The following is an 11307-nucleotide window of genomic DNA, read 5'->3' on the forward strand; positions in this document are numbered from 1 at the left end:
GTAACTCTCGTTATTCTTTTGACGTTGATTGTTCTTCAGTCACATATTTGAGATACAAATCCCGTGACCACCTCTTCAATTTGCAGCATTTTGCAGCTAATGCAAAAGTCTTCCAATTTATTGTTCTTGGTCGTTTTGCAAATGATTCAGACTTAGTAGCGCTTACTGCTGAAAATAAATTCTTCCTAAATTTCTGCAACATGTAAAATATTTCGACTCAGAATTAGAATAGCAAGACTTTTGTAACGTTTCGACTTTCCCGTGGGAAGCTCAGGTGTGAAGTCATCTATTTTAGTTGAAAGAAGATACCTAAAACGATGGACATGTTTGCGTGGCAAGGCAGCACATTTAGCCGAACTTGCTACTGGATGGTGAAAGAAGAAGAAGAAGATGAAGAAGAAGAAGAAGTAGTGGTAGTAGTAGTAGTAGTAGTAGTAGTAGTAGTAGTAGTAGTAGTAGTAGTAGTAGTAGTTATACAAAAGCACTTTAACACTCACTACCAGCTTTTTAGTTTTGTATATATTTATTAAATTTTACAAAGTAGTTTCGAAGATTCAACACACAAGCTGAAATTTCGAAGTCACTGTCAACTTTCTGTCATAAAAACTAATATAATATATAAGACTGCCTGACGAAGGCTGACAGGTCGGAACTTAAAAGAAACTGTCAGCAGTCTTGAAAACCTAAAATAAACGTAAAATTAACATCTACACTCTGAAAAAAGTATTGAGCAATTCTTCAGTTTAATGTTTAAAAAGTTGACATAAAAATAATGTGTGTGCGTGTGTGTGTGTGGTGTGTGTGTGTGTGTGTGTGTGTGTGTGGAAAGGTTGGATTTTCCAGTCCTTCCGGCAAGTTCATAGTTCCCATATTATCGAGTCATTTATATATATATATATATATATATATATTGATGACGTCTCGTTCTGCTTGACTAGCCACCTAACGAAACGATTGGTCAAAACGTTGATGACGTCACGTTCCGCTGTACTGGCCACCTAACAGGTGATATAAAACCCAAACAATTCACAAGGTTCGCCAAAACTGTCCAGCGGACACCGACCAAAAGTCATCACAGTTACTCAAGGTAAAATCTAAAATGAATTCCTCGCTCTTTCAAGAACATCAATTTTTTATATTGACTGCACATCACCACTATGAACTATTTCTTATATTGAATGCATATCACCACTATGAACCACTGCATCATACTCTATAAACATATAGCATGAACTCACTTCACTATATATGAACTTTTGATGTCTGACTCTATTGTATATTATATATGAATTTTTGATATTTGATAGCATGAACTATCTTTTTTATAAACATATAGCATGAACTCACTTCACTATATATGAACTTTTGATGTCTGACTCTATTGTATATTATATATGAATTTTTTATATTTGATAGCATGAACTATCTTTTTTATATATAATTTTTTTTTGATAAGGTTCATCATTTCAAGAACCGAAACATGTTAAATAAATAATGTATATATAAAAATTAAAAATTTGTCTAATATAGCAGCATTTTCGAACTTCATTTTTTACAAATATATACCCACTCGTATACGAGCTAATCTTATTATAAATAAATATATATATATATATATATATATATATATATATATATATAATATATATATATATACATACATACATACACACATACATACACATATACGCGTGTGTGTGTGTTCTGTATTTAACCATTTAAATTCTTCCTCCGAAAAAGGAGTTAGTTTCTAACAAAGATACAAAGATCCATTTTTGGAATACAGATAACGAAAACTATGTCATATTTTAAACCCGAGAAAAGTCTTGTATAGTTTTACTGTTCCACTTACAGAATGTATTTGTAATGTGCGAATCAGTTGTTGGTTGATTTCTTTTTCTGAAAAATCCAAGCTATCTAGACTGACAGTTAGGGGTTTACTTACGAAACCAACTGCTCCAATTATTATTGGTATAAATGTAAATTTATAATTCGGACATAGAAGCTGCCGGTTTCGAAGCAGTTGTCCATAGCTATCTTCTTTCTCTTTGATTTTCAAACAGATATTCACATCAGCAGGACAGCTGACTTCTATGACAGAACATTGTCAGTATGCATTTATACATGACGACTTTTTCCGCCTTATAAGGATTATATTGCCCGATTTTTCTGACGTTTAAACGGTGAAAATATCACTTTCTTGTCTGTATTATACGATACACATTCGGCGCTTCTAAAGAAAACCAAATGTATGTCTGTTTATATACAAACGTGGTTATTACATATATATTTTCCCCGAATTTGTGCATATTTGTATAGAATTTTTCTATACAAATTCAGTTGAATTTTTCTCTTTTTTATTACTGTATTTAAAAAAAAATACAATGTTGACGTGTGTTAAACATTAAAATATATATACATTTTTTGTAATGTTCATAAAGTTCAATTAGTGCTTTCATTCGTTCGTAGTAATCATCAGATTTCAAAATGTATTTAAGTGACAGCTGAGTTCTTGACAACTGTAGTAAAATTACTGACTTCTTCCTTTTCATAACTTTTAGAAGGCTCCGCTAAGCTGAATTTTTCAAATACGGCTTTCACCAGTCAGCATGCTCAAGTTCCATTGAGCGAACATATAGAAACAAGTGGTCAAAAAATGTTTCTAATTTTTCCTTTCCACAAGGTACATAACACAAGTTAGGTTGGAAGAAAGACAAAATAAAAACGTTTTATTAAAATGTTCAAACCTGTTCTGAAAAGAAATAGCAACAATCAGTTAATGATGTGGATTAAAAATTATCTTTAACATATGAATATAAGCAAATTACGGAAGACTCCCACCGATTGAAAAAAAACGACCGAAATCAACTAAGTTTGCTCACTCGTAAAACCATTACGTGTAAACCGCAAGCTAATTGGTTAAAATAAAGGCGGGACCTATGCCAGTAATATCGGTGTGCCCTGCAAACCGTGACTTTTAAGCTGCATGCAGCTTGGTCAAAACTGTTTTTGGAGCCTTCTAAGAGGTATAAAAAGGAAGAAGTCAGTAATTGTACTACAGTTGTCAAGACTATGAACGTATGAAAGCGCTAACTGAACTTTATAAACATTACAAAATATTTTTAATGTTTAACACACTTCAATATTGTAATATTTTAAATAAAATAATAAAAAAAGGAAAATCAGAACTGATATATATATATATTATATATATATATATATATATATATATCGTTTCAAAGGACAATACAAATATATAAGAAAAAAATTATAGTCATCGTAATTATAATTAAATTTATGCATTGTCATTCTCATCAGTGTGAAAAATTGTTTTAAGGACACACATATAATTGTTTATAGTATATTTATACCAATAACGATATTTTGCAACCGTATGCATATATATATATATATATATATATATATATATTGTTGTTCTTCCTGTCCGCCTTTGTATCGTCTATCTGTCCGAATGTTCTATTGTCCTCTATTGCGCTTTTGTTCCATTTTTATGTTTATATATACATATAGCGGCGTACGTACATACTTGTGCTCATTTTATGTTATACATACATACATACATACATACATATATATATATATATATAAAGTTAATCCAAACAAGAAAACAAAAAGACAACAACGCAAGGACGTGGAACAAATAAAGTATTATTGGACGCTCAGGAAAGAAGGGAAGAAGGAGGGTTTAACGTTTCGAGCGGAGCTCTTCGTCGGAAACATAGGAGAAGGAAAGTTCCCGAGAAGGGAAGACAGAGGAAAAAATCGCCAACGGTACACACGCGGTCACATTTCCATGCATGCACGTATGTATGTATGTATGTATATTTGCATGTATGTATGTGTGTATGTATATATGTGTGTGTGTGTGTGTATGAAATCATTCGCTGCCACTTAACTACGCCTCTTTACTCTAGCACGAGGTTAAATATTGAATGACCTTGGTTTTTCGAATGAGGTTAATGGTACACAAGCACCAAGCGGTTATATAAACACACACACACACACACACACACATCACAAACATACACACACATGCACACACACAACACAAACATACACACACACACACACCACCACACACACACACACACATATATATATATATATATATATACATGGTATACATAAATACTTATCGCAGTATATTTAAAGTGTATATATATATATATATATATATGTATATACATATATACGTATATGTATACACACACATACACACTCACACACACATGCACGCGCGCGCAGTTACTAAATGGATTTCCGGAATCCGTGGTTCTAATGCTTTTCCGGATTACTGATTTTTCCGAACCAGGGGTGGTCACCTTTGATTAACGAAAAATTAAGTTTACTGAAATTATCAAATGAAATGCAGGAACTTGTACGTTAGTATAAGTGATCTAAATCTATTGACACTACACTGTGCAAGGTACTTGATTGGCCAATATTCCGACGCACTATCCTGGCCGCCCCGACAGGTTTGGGGGTGTCCTCCAGTTCGACAAAACAAATTTCACCACATGCTTGCATTTGTTAAAAATTTCACCAGTATCCTATTTTTCAAATAGAACAAACCGTGTGCCCAGAGCACGCACGCACACACACGCTTGTATATGTAAATGTTTATCCACGAAACACCCGGTCTTTGAGTTCGTCTGTAATTTCTGCCAGTTAATAATAATAATATTTTCTACTTAAGGGCACAAGGCCTGAAATTTTGGGGGGATGCCTAGTCGATTATATCGACCCCATTGTTTCACTGGTACATAATTTATCGACCACAAAAGGATGAAAGGCTAAGTCGACCGCGGCGGAATTTGAGCTCAGAACGTAGCGACGAGCGAAATACCGCAAAGCATTTGGCCTGACAGGCTAATGATTCTACCTGCTCGCCGCCTTAATAATGATACTAATGGTTCCAAATTTTGCCTCAAGGGCAGACATTTTGGGGGAGGGTATGCATCGATTACATCGATCCCAGTGTTCAACTGGTAGTTAAGTTATCGACCCCGAAAATATAAAAAGCAAAGTCGACCTCGGCGGAATTTGAACTCAGAACGTAAAGATAGATGAAATACCTATTTTTTTACTATCCACAAGGGGCTAAACACAGAGAGGATAAACAAGGACAGACAAACGGATTAAGTCAATTATATCGACCCCAGTGTGTAACTGGTACTTATTTAATCGAACCCGAAAAGATGAAAGGCAAAGTCGACCTTGGCGGAATTTGAACCCAGAACGTAACGGCAGACGAAATACCACTAAGCATTTCGCCCGGCGTGCTAACGTTTCTGCCAGCTCGCCGCCTTAATAAAAATAATAATAATAATAATAATAATAATAATAATAATAATGATGATGATGATGATGATGATGATGATGATGATAATAATAATAATAATAATAATAATAATAATAATAATAATAATAATAATAACAACAACAATAATAATAATAATAATAATAATAATAATAATAATAATAATAATAATAATATAATAATAATAATAATAATAACAACAACAATAATAATAATAATAATAATAATAATAATAATAATAATAATAATAATAATAATAATGATAATAATAACGCTTTCTAATTGATGTATCAATACCGGCAGATGACAACGTGTCTCTAAAAGAAATGGAGAAACTCTCAAAATACAAAGACCTGGAAATAGAGATAACTAGAATGTGGAACCTGAAAACAGAAACAATTCCTATCATAGTAGGTGCATTAGGCATGATAAAAAAATATTCAGACAAATACATAACAAAAACACCAGGACTTACAAACACATATAACATACAGAAAATTGCACTACTAGGCACTGCACACATCCTACGCAGAACACTTTCCATACAATAACCATCAGAGCATCACAACAAATCACAGCACATACCCAAGGCACACAGTGAAGTAGTGAAGTGAAAGCACGCTATAAAAATAAAACTACTGAATAATAATAATAATAATAATCCTTTCTACTACAGGTACAAGGCCTGGAATTTGGAGGGAGGGGGATAGTCGATTACATCGACCCTAGCGCGCAACTGGTACTTAGTTCACCGATCTCGAAAAGATGAAAGGCAAAGTCGACCTCGGCGGAATTTGAACTCAAAATATTAGTAATGATAACGCTTTGAGTTCTACTTGAATGTTTGCATCACCAAACAGCTGTGTGGCGGGAGGGAGGGCTAGAAATATATATAGAGAGAAGAAGAGAGTGGAGAGAAGGAGAGAGTGAAGAGATGAAGAGAGTGGAGCAAGAGAGAGTGAGTGTGAGAGATGAATAGAGTCAATGACTACAAACAGATGCACGCAATAGTAATAGGTAGATATGCTTATATATGCACACGCAAACACACACACAAACACATACACACATACATACATACATACACATACACACACACACACTCACTCAGAGAGAGAGAGAAACGCATGCATGCACACAAAGGCACACAAAGGCAAAAGCTATTGATACTCAAATACGCACACAGATGATAAACACACATACATGAATTACAGCTGAGGATGTACATACACACACACACACACTCACACACGCACACACATGCAACAGATGTATTTACCTTAACTAAACGGTGTCCTGCTTTTACTACTATAACAACACATAGACACACATGGTATCTTCTGGAATTGTAAAGACTGCGGTGTCTGTGGTAGCGAAGAGCATTAATGAAACTGTACAAGTTGCATTGACGTCACACTTTTCCCTCGCTTTCATTTTTCTCTTTTTCTACACACAAATCCTTGTCTCCTTTTTTTCTCTTTTTACTACTCTCACATGTTTATCTATCAATCCATCAATCTAACTATTTAACTAATCTATCTATCTCATTTATCTATGTTTGTCTGTTAGTCTGTCTATCTGTTTATGTGTCTGCTTTTCAATCTATCTATCTTTGCGTATTTATGTATATAGGTATGCACACACTTTCATATAAGCACATTTAGGCATATGTATGTGTGTGTGTGTTTGCCTGTATTCATCCGTTTCACTTTTATCTTTCCATCACTCTATCCTCTCCATTATCTTCTTACTTTCTTCTCTCTCTCACCTGGTAACCCACTTCGTTTTCTACCTTGCTGTTTTCCTCTCATCTATACTCCCTCTCTCTTACTCTCACTTCATACCTTGTTTTGTTATTGTTTTTCTCCAATATTGTTGTTGTTGTTAGTGTTGTTGTTGTTGTTGTTCTTCTTCTTCTTCTTCTTCTTCTCCTTCTTCTTCTTCTTCTTCTTCTTCTTCTATTGCTTCTTTTTCTCCTTCTCGCCCTCTGCTCTCTATCTTTGTCTTGTTGTTTCTCGCTCTCTCCCGCTCTCCCTCTTATACACTCTTTACCTTCTTGCCTTTCTCTCTTTCTCTCCTTCTTTCATTCCCTCCTCTCTCTCTCTCTCTCTCTCTCTCTCTCTCGCTCTCTTCCCTCAGCAGATCTCATCCTACTTTATTTCAATCTCTTCTCTGTTTTCCGCCCTATCTCCCTTTTTTCTATATTTATCTCTGTTTCTTCTCATTCTCTCCGATCCTCTCCATCGTTTTGTATACACTCCCTCTCTCTCTCTCTCACACACAGACACACACTCTCTCTCTCTCTCTCTCTCTCTCTCTCTCTCTCTCTCTACTTGTCTCAGTCCTTCTCATTCTCTCTCCCACTATATTTTCTAAACTTTTTTCTCCCCACTTCAGAAAACAAAGAGTCCCCGTATTACAGCTCCCATAAGTTCCACTACACCCTCCCTACCACCCCTCTCTCTTCTCTAGAAACCGATGGTGTCTACCAATGACGTGACAACACATTGACAGTAAAATATTTACTGAAAACACATTGGAAAAAATTCTCGTTTTCTCTTTTATAAATCCTATTTCTTTTTTCCGCCAATGCTGGAATAGTTATTGTAGAGCTTGAGACTATTCTCACTTGAATGGCATCCGTTCTAGAACCTGTCTGATTATTAGTCTATCTATCTAGGCATGAATATATATATATATATATATATAATATATATATATATTATATATATATATATATATATATAATATATATATATATATATATAGAGAGAGAGAGAGAGAGAGAGAGAGAGAGAGAAAGAGAGAGGAGAGATATGGCTCAGTGATTAGAGCGTTGGGCTTACACTCATGAGGTAATGAGTTCGATTCCCAGACTGGGCTGTATGTTGTGTTCTTAGGCAAGACTCTTATTTCACTCACTTGTTGAAATGAGTTGTCACGTTTCTGGTGCCGAGCTATATCGGCCTTAGCCTTTCTCTTGGATAAAAACAGCAGCGTGGAAAGGAGGGGGGCTGGTATGCATGGTCGACTGCTGATCTTCCATAAACAACCTTGCCCGGATTTGTGCCTTGGAGAACTTTCTAAGTGCAATCTTATGGTCATTCTACCTACTTCTCTATCTGTCTTTCTGTGTGTCTATCTCTTTCTATCTCTATATATCTGTATCTCTTTTTCTATATTTATCTATATAAAACATGAATATATGTACCAATATATCTATCAAACACATTATAGAATGGTGCCCCAGCATGACTACAGTACAATGCTAAAGCTAGAAAACGAAAAATATTTACATTCACGTGTAGAGGTGTACTTATGCTCACTTAGGCAATATTTTGGGGAGAGCGCCAGTTAACTCGATTCTCATTGGTTAGACGGATCTACTTGTCGATTATGAAACAAGCTTGAAACATCGTTGGTAACGGTTGCTAAAGGAAAGGCACCCGATCCAGATTTACTGTCATTAAGGCACATCTATACTAAAAGGTTTTTAGATGCGCTGTGGCCAAGCGTGGCAGAGCCATCTAAATAACGGCTCGGTTCAGAAGGCTTGAAAGGAAGATATCACTTCGCGAAGAAGGAACACCGTGTATTGGACATCCCAGAACTAAATTGTAGTTTTTATGACTTTTACTTGAGGTCTCAATCATGTACAAGTATAATAAGTTATACAAAATATTTACAAGTGAAGACCATGTTCCTCTTCTGTGGAATCCAAGTCAAAGTGGTTCAGTGTCTACTTGCCGTTGCTGGTCTCATGATTGTGCGTCTCTCCAAGGTGAGATTAAGAGCTGAGGAAGTCAGGTCTTGTTCGCTGTGAACCCCAGTGAAAAAGAGAGAGAGAGAGACAAGTCCCAGAATTCCAAAGTTACACGCTACCCCGCCTAGCAGCGAGCTATTGAGACGACTACCGTCAGGGGAGGCAACTGCACCTACAGGTTTAATACATCAATAGGTCCTTTACGTTGAAATATCGACATTACCAGTATCTACACTCTTTCAGATCAAAGGACCAGAAAAACTTATCATCTCTATCGCAATCCATAAAAAAACAAACAAACAGTGAGAATGGTCAGAACATGAATCAATAATATGAAACATTATCAACAAAACCATTTGGTACTTTATCGGAACCTGAATAGAACCACATATTAAAATAGCCCTCATATCGTTTAACTAGAGATTAGAGATGTTGTCTAGTGTCTGCATCGGAGACAATTCCTTCCAGATTGCTCTCAAGCACTTGGAAATCCAGTGTCTACTGTTGTGAAAATCCTCTTAAAGTAGGATCTTCTTGAAAAAATGGAAATCTGGACCGGATATTTTCCATCACACCGTAATAGCCACCGATTTGTGCGGCCTACTCCGTATTCCACCACAAAAGAACTTTGACTAATGCCAATAGATTCAACCGGTGTTCATCCAGCACTTCATTCACTAAAATATTAGCTGAATAAGCTTAAATATATATACGAGGAGTACTGAAAAGCTCATATCCTGACTACAAAGTAGTAATACTAGAGCTGTGTGATCTAGCTTGCATTAACCCCAACTCTTCTTATTAATAACTACATTGTTTCTTTCCAGATAAACTGACATCTGACTGTTTAATGAAGTCTTCAAAAGTAACTTGTCGTGACTTCTGAAAATGGACAAAATTTGACATCCTAATGTTATCAAGTAATTTTAGAAAATGGGTAGAGGCCAAGGACATTCATGCTGACATGGTTGCTACATTAAGAGCTGACACTTCAGTATCAACAGTACAAAAATGTGCAGGAGGGGAACAGAGAGACTTGAAGATGATACAAGGTATGGACGTCCTACAACTTCCACCACCGAGTAAGGCATTGATCGAGTTCACAAAAATAGTGATGATAGGCAATTGACTATAAATCAAAGAGCCAATGCTATTAACATATCCCGTAAGAAAGTTGAGAATATTCTGCACAATAAACTTGACATAACGAAGGATACTGCACAATGATGAGTGCTATGTCTTCTGACAAGATGATCACATTTTGAGAAAATCTGACATTGTCTGAGGTAGATCCAGCTGGTTTCCTTGAACGTTACCTAACTCAGGATGAGTGCTGGGTTCATTACTTTGAGCCAGAGACAAAGAGATAATCCATGCAATGGAAACAACACTGTTCCAAAAGAATGCCAAATTCGTTTCATCTGCAAGGAAGATGACGGCTTAAAATGTTGGGGATGCAGAAGGCATTGTGTTTATTGACTATCTTCAAAAGGGCCACACCATCAATGGAGAGTACTGCGCCAACTTTCTGAGGCAATTACGAAAAGCTGCCACGAGCAAACGTCCAGCAAAACTGACGAAAGGAATCTCCAGCACACAAGTCCTTAGTTTCAATAGCTGATGTGCGTGACTATGGCTTAGAACTAGTTGATCGGCCTCCTTGTTCTCTTGATTTGACACCATCAGTTCCCCAATATCGAAAAACACCTGTCTGCAAACCAGTATCGCAGTGATGATAAAGCCATATCTGCTGTTGATGACGTTTTTGGACCAACAGGATGAAAGGTTCTTCACCAATGAGATCTAAGCACTGCATCACTGATAGATGAAGTGTCTGAATTGCTTCTTCACTAATAGGACCCAAGCACTGCAACATCAATGGAAGAAGTGTGTGGACTGCAAGGGGGACTATGTTGTAAAATAAACTGCAATTGGTCACATTCTATGAGAGTATCTTGGTCAGCCTATGAACTTTTTCAGCGAACCTTCGTATATATGTGTGCTTGCGTATGTGTCTGCGTCTGTCTGTATGTCTGTCTGTCTGTCTGTCTGTCTGTCTGTTTGTATGTATGTATGTATGTATGTGTGTATGTATGTGTGTGTGTATGTATGCATATATATTGCATGTGTGCGTGCATATCCGTATGTATGTGTATATACACACAAACGCAAAATCACACACGCATACGGGTTTTCCATTGCA

At 36.1% G+C, this 11307-nt stretch overlaps 1 long non-coding RNA gene across 1 annotated transcript; it reads left to right on the top strand.

Moving 5' to 3' along the window:
• Positions 1-967: 967 nt before the first annotated feature.
• LOC118762829 lies at positions 968-10611 on the top strand. Its single transcript, XR_004998578.1, has 3 exons — positions 968-979; positions 6301-6303; positions 10371-10611. It is a non-coding gene; the product is annotated as an uncharacterized LOC118762829 (long non-coding RNA).
• The last annotated feature ends 696 nt before the right edge of the window (positions 10612-11307 follow it).

This window comes from Octopus sinensis, linkage group LG3 (genome assembly GCF_006345805.1).
Source record: "Octopus sinensis linkage group LG3, ASM634580v1, whole genome shotgun sequence".
Classification (NCBI taxonomy): Eukaryota; Metazoa; Mollusca; class Cephalopoda; order Octopoda; family Octopodidae; genus Octopus; species Octopus sinensis.